This window comes from Mastomys coucha, unplaced genomic scaffold (assembly GCF_008632895.1).
Source record: "Mastomys coucha isolate ucsf_1 unplaced genomic scaffold, UCSF_Mcou_1 pScaffold12, whole genome shotgun sequence".
NCBI lineage: Eukaryota > Metazoa > Chordata > Mammalia > Rodentia > Muridae > Mastomys > Mastomys coucha.
The window spans coordinates 77,620,482-77,629,912 of NW_022196894.1; the positions used below are offsets into that span (position 1 = coordinate 77,620,482).

General features: G+C 38.1%; 1 long non-coding RNA gene across 1 annotated transcript in view; it reads right to left on the bottom strand.

The window, feature by feature from the left end:
• LOC116086516 overlaps positions 1-7,863 on the bottom strand; it is a 36,906-nt gene extending 29,043 nt beyond the window's left edge. Inside the window, exons 1-2 of the long non-coding RNA XR_004116973.1 lie at positions 7,793-7,863; positions 5,617-5,770 (exon numbers count right to left, since the gene is read on the bottom strand). This is a non-coding gene — a long non-coding RNA (uncharacterized LOC116086516). The remainder of the gene's footprint in view (positions 1-5,616; positions 5,771-7,792) is intronic.
• Between the last annotated feature and the right edge of the window lie 1,568 nt (positions 7,864-9,431).

The window sequence follows — 9,431 nt, forward strand, 5'->3', positions numbered from 1 at the left end:
GAGACAGAGAGACAGAGAGACAGAGAGAGACAGAGACAGAGACAGACAGAGAGAGACAGAGAGAGAGAGAGAGAGCAAGAGAGAGAGAGAGAGAGAGAGAGAGGAGAGAAGAGATAGATGAGAGAGGGGTGAAAGAAGATGTAGGGAAGAAGAAGAAAAATCCCATAGGAATTATGAATTTTATTATTTACATTTTTGACAGTTCCATACAAAATGTATGTATACAATGTATACAAAACATTGATTGCTTTTACCTCTACTTTTTCTCTTCTTCTTTCCTCTCCTATCTACCTCATCTCTTACCTATTAAAATATTCTTCCCACTCATGACTTCTTGTTATGTTTCTCTTGGTTTGAAAACATCCATCTGTATGACCAAGATATAATAACTATCTAATGAGAATGGTTGGTTCACATGTGGCTAGGGAACTGAAGATAATGGCTCCCACCATCTCAAAGTCCAACACCAATTGATAGTTGAACATTAAAAGGAGAGTTTCCGCCGGGCGGTGGTGGCGCACGCCTTTAATCCCAGCACTTGGGAGGCAGAGGCAGGCGGATTTCTGAGTTCGAGGCCAGCCTGGTCTACAGAGTGAGTTCCAGGACAGCCAGGGCAACACAGAGAAACCCTGTCTCGAAAAACCAAAAAAAAAAAAAAAAAAAAGGAGAGTTTCCAGTAGCCCCTCACTTTTCCATGACTGACTGTTGAAAAACCCTCTTGTATGTGCCCAGTGAAAGCAATCTCAACTGCTGAGTTCATGCTTCTATGAGCTGTGTTGTGTCTAGCAGATGGGATTTCACTACATTTTCCCCTTATCTTCTTACACTTGAATTAACTCTTTCCACAGTTGCCCAATGGTTCCAGAGTTTTAGAGAACGGAATATAAATTACTTATAAATAAGTATTTAATATTCACTTATCCTTTTAATCCTATGAAGAAATTAGTCTCTGTTTTTATACATTGCTTACTGTCAAAAAAAAAGAGGCGTTCTCTGAACAGAAGTTAGATTAGCCTTGTTTAGGGTATAAAAAGAGACAATTCATTAAAAAAGTTGAACTTATATTAGTTTGCAAGACAGCAGCAGTAATTTTTCTCATAGGCTTTTGTGGAGCAATGGTCTATTAAGGCAACCTGGTCCTGGTCAAGTACAGCTCTAGAAACCTGATGACCTGGTGGGTGATAATTTCTGCCTGCAAGGGACAGAAGGAGCTCATTCAGCCATGTCTCCTGGGACCCTGGCTCCTGTTTCAGTTGCAATCCCCCCACCACAGCCCCCAGAAGAGATATGTTTTCTGTCACATAGACAATGCCCTAAGCTCCCATCATTCTAGTTGGACCCTACCCCCAGTCTTCTGACCACAGCCAGGTATCCCCCGTCCCACAGACAGACAGTCCTACCTCACAATATAAGGGGCAGTTTGCCCCCTCCCCTCTTGCTTTCTCTCTTGATCTCTTGCTCTCCCCCTCTTACTCTCTCTTGCTCTCCTGCTCTCTTCCTCTCTTGCCCTCTCTCTCTTCTCCTCCTCTCCTCTCCTTCTCCTTTCTCTGTCTCTCCATGTGGTCATTGCGGCTTCTTTTATCTTTTCTATAATAAAATATCTTACAATTATGCATTGCTTCCTTTAAACTAACATGTCATGCAACCCCAGCATCTGCAACAGACCCTGACCAGCAACTTTCCTGCCCCCTTCGCGCCTCATTCTTAGCCCCTCCAAGACATCCAGAGGTGTTTGCAATGTCAAAGAGGTTGGTGCTTAAGTCCCTGGCTTTTCTGGAGGCCAGGGACCCCTTGCAGCTGTCTCATTGTCTTTGCTCCCGTGGACTAGGACCTAGATGTTAACCCCTGGTAGAGTGGAGTGTACAGGTAGACACCTATACCTGCTGCTGTCCAGAGCACAGGAACTCTGGCCGATTATAGGTTATTCTACCCTCCCATTTTTTCCCCCTCGCCACCCAGTGACTGGCATGGTGGTCCCCCACAGGGGTGCACTGTGACCAGAGAGATCAAAGTGGCAGCCCCACAGCAGAGATAGAGCTGCTACAGACAGGGTTTATGACTTCCTGTGGGATTGATTGTTGATCAGGTTTGCACACATCAAGAATGAGTTAACTACCATAAGGCAGAACTCAAATCCAAACAGAGTGGTATGTCTGACACAGCACTTTAACACATGTGGGTACAGCTTTCCTGGAAGGGTCAAGTGGTGGTTTATAGGATTCATTCTGCATGAGATTCTCAATGCCTTTTGTTTCTCACAGCCTCTGAAACACCTTCAGGAACTTGATATCTAACCAGCAGGGATGCTTAGATCTCAATTTCAACTTGGTTTTTCCTATGTCTTGCAGAAATAGACTGTGGTTTCTTCAGTAATAGAGACTTTTCATCTAGTTCTGATAGAAGGATGACAAAGCAAATAGGTGAAAGCTTGATTTGTTTTTTTAAATTTCTGAAGTCTTGGTGACAATTCCTATAGGCAAATCTCAATATATAATAATCAAAGAAAAAGAGGCTAATCAATTGAAGAGTGGGTTCTGGTTTGAGGAGAATGAACTTGAGAAAACCTTTAGGAAGGAATGGATCAGACTGATATAATCATATTTCAATTACAAACACTTTTTAAAAAGTAGCTCCGTGTAACATGTCAACACTTTATATTGCAAAAGATGTAATTAAGTTAAGGCACTAGAATGGTGAGAACAATCAAATTATAAAAGTGTATCCTCAATGAAATTGTGCACCAAAATAAGGTCAGTTGACTTTGAGGGGAGAAGAAAATTGTATGCCTACAGGGGCAAGAATTCAAATAATAACATTATAAGTCAAAAAAAGCTAGTAATTGGCACAATAAAGAACAGAAAAAGGGTGGATGTTTCAATTGAATATTTACAGAGAAATATTTCCAGAGCAGTACTGTGAACATAATATATGTATACAAACTCTGCAGTCACAAAAATGAAGTCACTTATTTGAAAAAAAAATTAGGTTCTATATTAAACCACAAATTAGTAATTTGACACAGAACTTAGAAGAAAATAGTAGATGGGTTCTGCAATACTCTGGTGAAAGATTGGTGAGTAGATGAGGTGGGAAAGAGAGTGGACATAAAGAATATTGTATATTACTAAAATATTAAATACAAACTACTTTTCAGTGTACATATATAGTCTACCAAATTTATTAATACTATAATTAATAGAGCTATATTAAGATTAAAACATTCATAAAATATAAGGAAATAAATCTAGTGATTACAGATAAAATAATTTGCATCATATTTTTCATTTTAAAATTGTAGATTTTTATTCTAACTAGTCAAAAAATCTAAGGATAGATCCTATAACTGTATCTGTTATCATTAAGATTAAATATCCATGAATTTCAGCTACAATAATTTAGAGTTCATTTCTATATCATAATACTATAATAGTGTCAATACAGTAACTATGTTTCTAGTGGATAATGTTACTGGAAAGTAGTTGCTTGTCTAGATGGGATAATTTACTGCCTATACCTCCCTCCAACATGTAATAAGGACACCTGCTCCACTATATTCATAGCAGCCTCATTTATAATAGCCAGAAGCTGGAAAGAACCCAGATGTCACTCAACAGAGAAATAGATACAGAAAATGTGGTACATCTACACAATGGAGTAGTACTATTCAGCTATTAAAAACAATGAATTTATGAATTTCTTAGGGAAATGGATGGACCTGGAGAATATCATCCTGAGTGAGGTAACCCAATCACAAAAGTACACACATGGTATGCACTCACTGATAAGTGGATATTAGCCCAGAAGCTCGGAATACTTTTTTTTTTTTTTTTTTGTCTTTTAAAGATGAACAGTTATCAGAAGATGTATGGAGACACAAGATTTACTTGTTATCCATAAACCCTGTCTAGGGTATAGAGTGGCTAGTCATTCGTGCCTGTCTTAGGTCTCTGTCTATATTACTCCTTCTTACCCAAAGTGGACCACATACAGAGCTTTTTGATGTATGTGTCTAGATTAGGTCATGTCAACAGTAGCTCAAGAATTCAGTTACCTGTCTCTGGCCATCAGCCTTCAAAAGCATACTCTTTCCCATTCAGACCAAAGGCACACAGACATATAAACATGCACTCAATGCATTTCTTCATAGCAATGAATACCTGCCATGGCGAATACCTGGAGCTTGCTAAAAGTGATCCTGTATGAAGATAGCCAATCCATTTAAGATACAAGGTCCAAAAGTTAAAAGCAACAAGATTATAATTAGAAATTGAAGTTGTCTTTGGGGATGTCTCAGGTGTTTAATTCAGCTAATTGGCAAGGATCAAACACAAATTCTGGCCACCAGGTTTATACCAGTGGTTACAGACATCTTATATATTTAGACCAAACAAAATTTTCTTATCTTTTCTAGCTATAATTTTAACAGAAAAAGCACTTTGTCACTTTCTGAACCCAATAAACACAATTGCAGAGATTTTTCTAGGAAAAAACAGCCATCAGCTTACTTGCCATAGAACTTGAGAAGCTGCTGGCTGCTTTAAGAGTAGGTTTTGCAGACAATCGGCTACTGGCAGGGCTTCTCCAGATGTGCTTGACTCCTAGCTACAGTGTGGAGTAACTTAGCAGTTTCTGCTGTGCAAATTGAGATTGCCTTTTAAACAAGTTAAACTAAGTCAAGGGGTGAATAGCCAGCAGATAAAGTTTTAACCGTTTTTTTTTTTTTCTTTTCAACATGAAACACAGTACAACAATCATTCAAAGGATGGAACAAAAACAGATATAAATTGACACACATGGACAGTTTAGTGTACCACGGACAGACAGTAGACAAAGAGGGAAGAGAACTTGAACCTGAACTAAGAATATCTCCAGTAGAAGCCAGAGAGGAAGCAGGATGTCTCTCCTTCTCCTCCTGTCCCTAGGAGAGCTCTAAAATAGCTTATATCCATTTTCCTTCTCTTTTGCTAAAGTGTCCAGACAGGGGCCAACTGTTTTTCTGAAACCTATTCTCTCTCTCTTTCTCATGTTTACCTTTTCTATTTCTGAGAACCATGCACAGCATAAATATACCTGAGCTAAGAATTTTTCTAACATCTTTTCATTTCTTTCTTTTCTTTCTTTCTTTCTTTCCCTTTTTTTTTATTTATTTATTTTTTTGAGACAGGGTTTCTCTGTATATCCTTGGCTGTCCTGGACCTCACTCTGTAGACCAGCCTGGCCTTGAACTCAGAAATCCACCTGACTCTGCTTCCTAAATGCTGGGATTAGAAGCATGCACCACCACTGCGCTGTTTCTTCTTCTTCTTCTTCTTCTTCTTCTTCTTCTTCTTCTTCTTCTTCTTCTTCTTCTTCTTCTTCTTCTTCTTCTTCTTCTTCCTTTTAAGTTTAATTTAATTTTAAACTCTGCTCCTCTTGCCTGATGCAGCTCTTGGCTGCAGACAAATGCCTTTATCGAATTCTCCTGTCCCGTTGGGCTGTCACCCCATAGGTGATCCACATCGAATCAACACCTTTCAACCTATCCTGTATCCTCTCTTAATGCACCTCCTGCAACAATAGCCTCCAAAAAAATAAAAATTATGGTTAGTACTAGCATTAATGCTGTTTGTTGCTCACCACCATGCAGGATACTGTTACTTTTCTTCTGTTTTCTGTGGAGCTCCACCCAAGGCAGCATTTCTCAGTGGGTCCCATGTTTTCAAGCCCCTCATTTGGGTGCTACCTGTAGCTGTCCAGCAGCCATGAATGTACTGGGTACCTGAACAGGAGGCTGGAAATGCAAAAGGACAAGGTGAGAGAGAAAGATGAAGCCAAGACAGAAGTTTCTGATCAAGGCTCAAAGTTTAATAGTCAGCACTGCATTTATATAGGGAGAGCCCACAGACCCATCCTTGGTTTCAGCTGACTTATGTTGCAAAGCAAGCTCAGCAGGCAATCTACTTCTGTAGGAAATTGACTCCACCTGTGTCATTAAGGTCTGACTGTGGCAAACACTTAAGGTCTATTTAGCCTGCTCAAGGCTGGGGGAAGGGTACAACAAGGGAGTTGAAAATATTAACCATTTGTATTCATAAAGACATTATGATGACATAATTATACATAATACACATGCTAGTAAAAACATTTTATAAAAGAAAACAGAATCCTTAAATGGATGTATGATAATGTTTTGAGAAAAGTACCATTCATTTTCAGTCTGCTTAGCCTGAAATACTTCTTTTTCAGAACAATAAACAGTGGATTCCTAAAAACTAATGTTGAGTTTTAAAGAATGTGCCTCATTTTTCTTGAAACAATGAGAACTTATTGCTCATCAAAGGGTAGTCTCAAAATTTCCAATGCCAGTGATGCCTCAAAGCCCAGGTATTCCTTGGTATCACCACAGAGACTCAGGAGTTCTGTGTGATGGTTGACTTTGGTTGACATCTTGACTGGATTACTGGGAACATTGTGTTTCAGGCTCACTCATTATTAAGAAGTTGTCACTGTTCTGAGTTCACCAGCTCTGTGTCACTCGTGCTGTTTTCTCTAGTGCTTCTGGTGCAGCTGCTTTGACTTCTGCCATCATTCACAGACATAGGCTTCTTTTGCTTTTGGACATGGACTAAATACCAGTGGCTCTCCGGAAAATCTTCAGGCTTTCAGCCCCAGACTGGGACTGTTAGAGCGTTCAGCCTCAAAGACAGGGTGTATATCATTCTTAACTTCTCCAATGAGAAGACAGCCAGTCTTTTATGTTTTATATTAATCTAGTTATTTGCCTCAGGTTTCCTTTTGATTATCTTATGAATCAGCATCTTGTGACCCCAGCCTTTTGATTCTTAAGAGAGAGCAAGCATACATTTTTTCTTAACCTTGCAAAAGAATTCAGAGATCTGTCTGCCTTTGTTAAGCACAGACTATATGTTAGTTGGGTGGAACCCTGCTGTGAAATTACCATTTCTACCACACTGGGCCTAAGCTCCCTCTGTTTCAGGCTGACATTGGTCTCAGGAATTTGCCTGCCTTTTTATCTGCCTGCCTTTGTATCTTTCTGACAAGCTGGCTCATAGTGTAGCTACCTTTGTTCCTTTAGATTCAAGAAGCCCCTGATAATTCATATTGCATCCTTATCTTTTTGCATATTTGAGAAATTACATGTTTTGAACTCATGTATTTAGAACTCCTTCACATAGCCTTAAGGGCTGTCCTGAAGGTCCCACGCAGGGTTTATGATTTTGCTGAGAAATTAGCCACATTTTCTCCTCCTGGACTCATGCTGTCTCAGATTATCATGGAGTTATTAATGTTAACAGGGAGGACATTCCTCGGATGCATGTGAACATAAGTGCATTATTATATAAACATTATTATAAACAAGCCTTATGCCCACAGCAGCCATTGAAATGAGTGGAGGCTCACATTAGAACCCTGTCCCAGGGGAGGGAACCACCACCAGCCTACCAGGGCCACACTGGGCTTGGCATAATAATAATAACAATAACAATAGCAATAGTAATAAATTATTATTAATATATAATATGAAATCTAATGTAATTCTAATAAATTTAGTAATAATACACATTCTATAGATATTATTCATTCCAAGAACCCTAATATAATGAATATGCAAAATATTAATAAAGAACTGATTGTAAATTGATATATTAGGTTTTGCATTCATTTTTCTAAGACATTATGTCTAGGGATGGTATTAATTCAAGGCACACTAGGTATTTCTTTCTGACTCTTGTGTTATTGTCATCATTTTCAAATAAATCAATAGCTCTTTTCTCCCCATCATGATGCTTACCTGATACTTCAAAAATGTTGAAGGGTGTCAAGTAAAATGTCATCCAAAATACTGATGTTTGTGAAGATTTCTTTATTCAACACATAAAAAAATCCACAGCAGAACATTAGGTATTGAATGTGAGTCAGTGAACCAAGTAGGGGTGAATGAAACAATGGAAGAGAGTGACATTTTATTTCACATACTAACATTTCAGGGTAAGACTTTAATGTCCATAGAAACACAGGAATATATACTTGGTGAGGTGATCCTAGAGATCCAGAAGTACACTAAAAACTAACTGTGGTGACATTACAGATTCTTTATTATACAATGATCAAGTACCTCTATTTTCTTTATCACAGTAGGTTCATACATTTTGCAAGACTACAAAAATATAAATGTAAGTTTTTAAATTACGGAAATCTCTTTCTAACAAAATTGGATCACCTATTTCTATTACTCTCTGGACTATCTTTCTAATTAAATTAGCATCCTCTTTACTCCAGACTACTGTATCTTGTCTTGCTTGCTTGGCTGTTTTGAATACTAGCTTACTATTACCAAATAGGAATAATGAATGACCCAGATACATTTCACTCTGTTATATTTCTGCTTTAAATTCTTCAGGAACACCCAAAACTGTATCAAAGCCTGACTCTCATGAACTTTTTGTGAAGTCCACTCACATCCCTCACTTCCTCTAACACTTCTGAAATTTCACCAGTACCTTTGCAATATGTTCTTGCAAGAACATTATCCATTTTCATGATATGTCTAAGGCTTTATTCCATATAAAGTGAATGATATGGTAAGCATAAATTGAGTATCACAAATGTATATACTTCATATTTATGACAGAGCAAATCCACCAAGAGAAAGTCTCAATTCTAAACATCAATGCTCCAAATGAAAGGGCACCCACATTCATAAAAGAAACTTTACTAAAGCTCAACACACACATTGAACCCTACACAAAAATAATAGGAGACTTCAACAATGTACTCTTATCAATGGACAGGTCATTGAAACAGAAACTTAACAGAGACATAGTAAAACTAATAGAGGTTATGAACCAAATTGAGGTAACAGATATCTACAGAATATTTCACTTTAAAACAAAGGAATACAACTTCTTCTCAGCACCTCATGGTACTTTCTCCAAAATTGACCATATAATTGGTCACAAAACCCTCAACAGATACAAGATGATTGAAATAATCCCATGCATATTATCAGATTACCATGGTCTAAGGCTGATCTTCAACAACAGCAGAAACAACAGAAAGCCCACATACAGGTGAAAACTGAACAACTCTCTAGTCAGTGATAACTTGCTTAGGGAAGAACTGAAGAAAGAAATTAAAGACTTCCTGGAATTTAATGAAAATGTTGACACATCATACCCAAATTTATGCCACACAATGAAAGCAATGCTAAGAGGAAAATTCATAGCACTAAGTTCCCTGGTAAAGAAATTGGAAAGATCTTACACTAACAACTTAACAGCATACCTGAGAGCTCTAGAACAAAAGGAAATAACACACCCAGGAGGAGTGGAAGGCAGGAAACAGTCAAACTTAGGGCTGAAATCAATGAATAGAAACAAAGAGAACAACACAAAGAATCAACAAAACCAAAAGCTGGTTTTTTGAGAGAA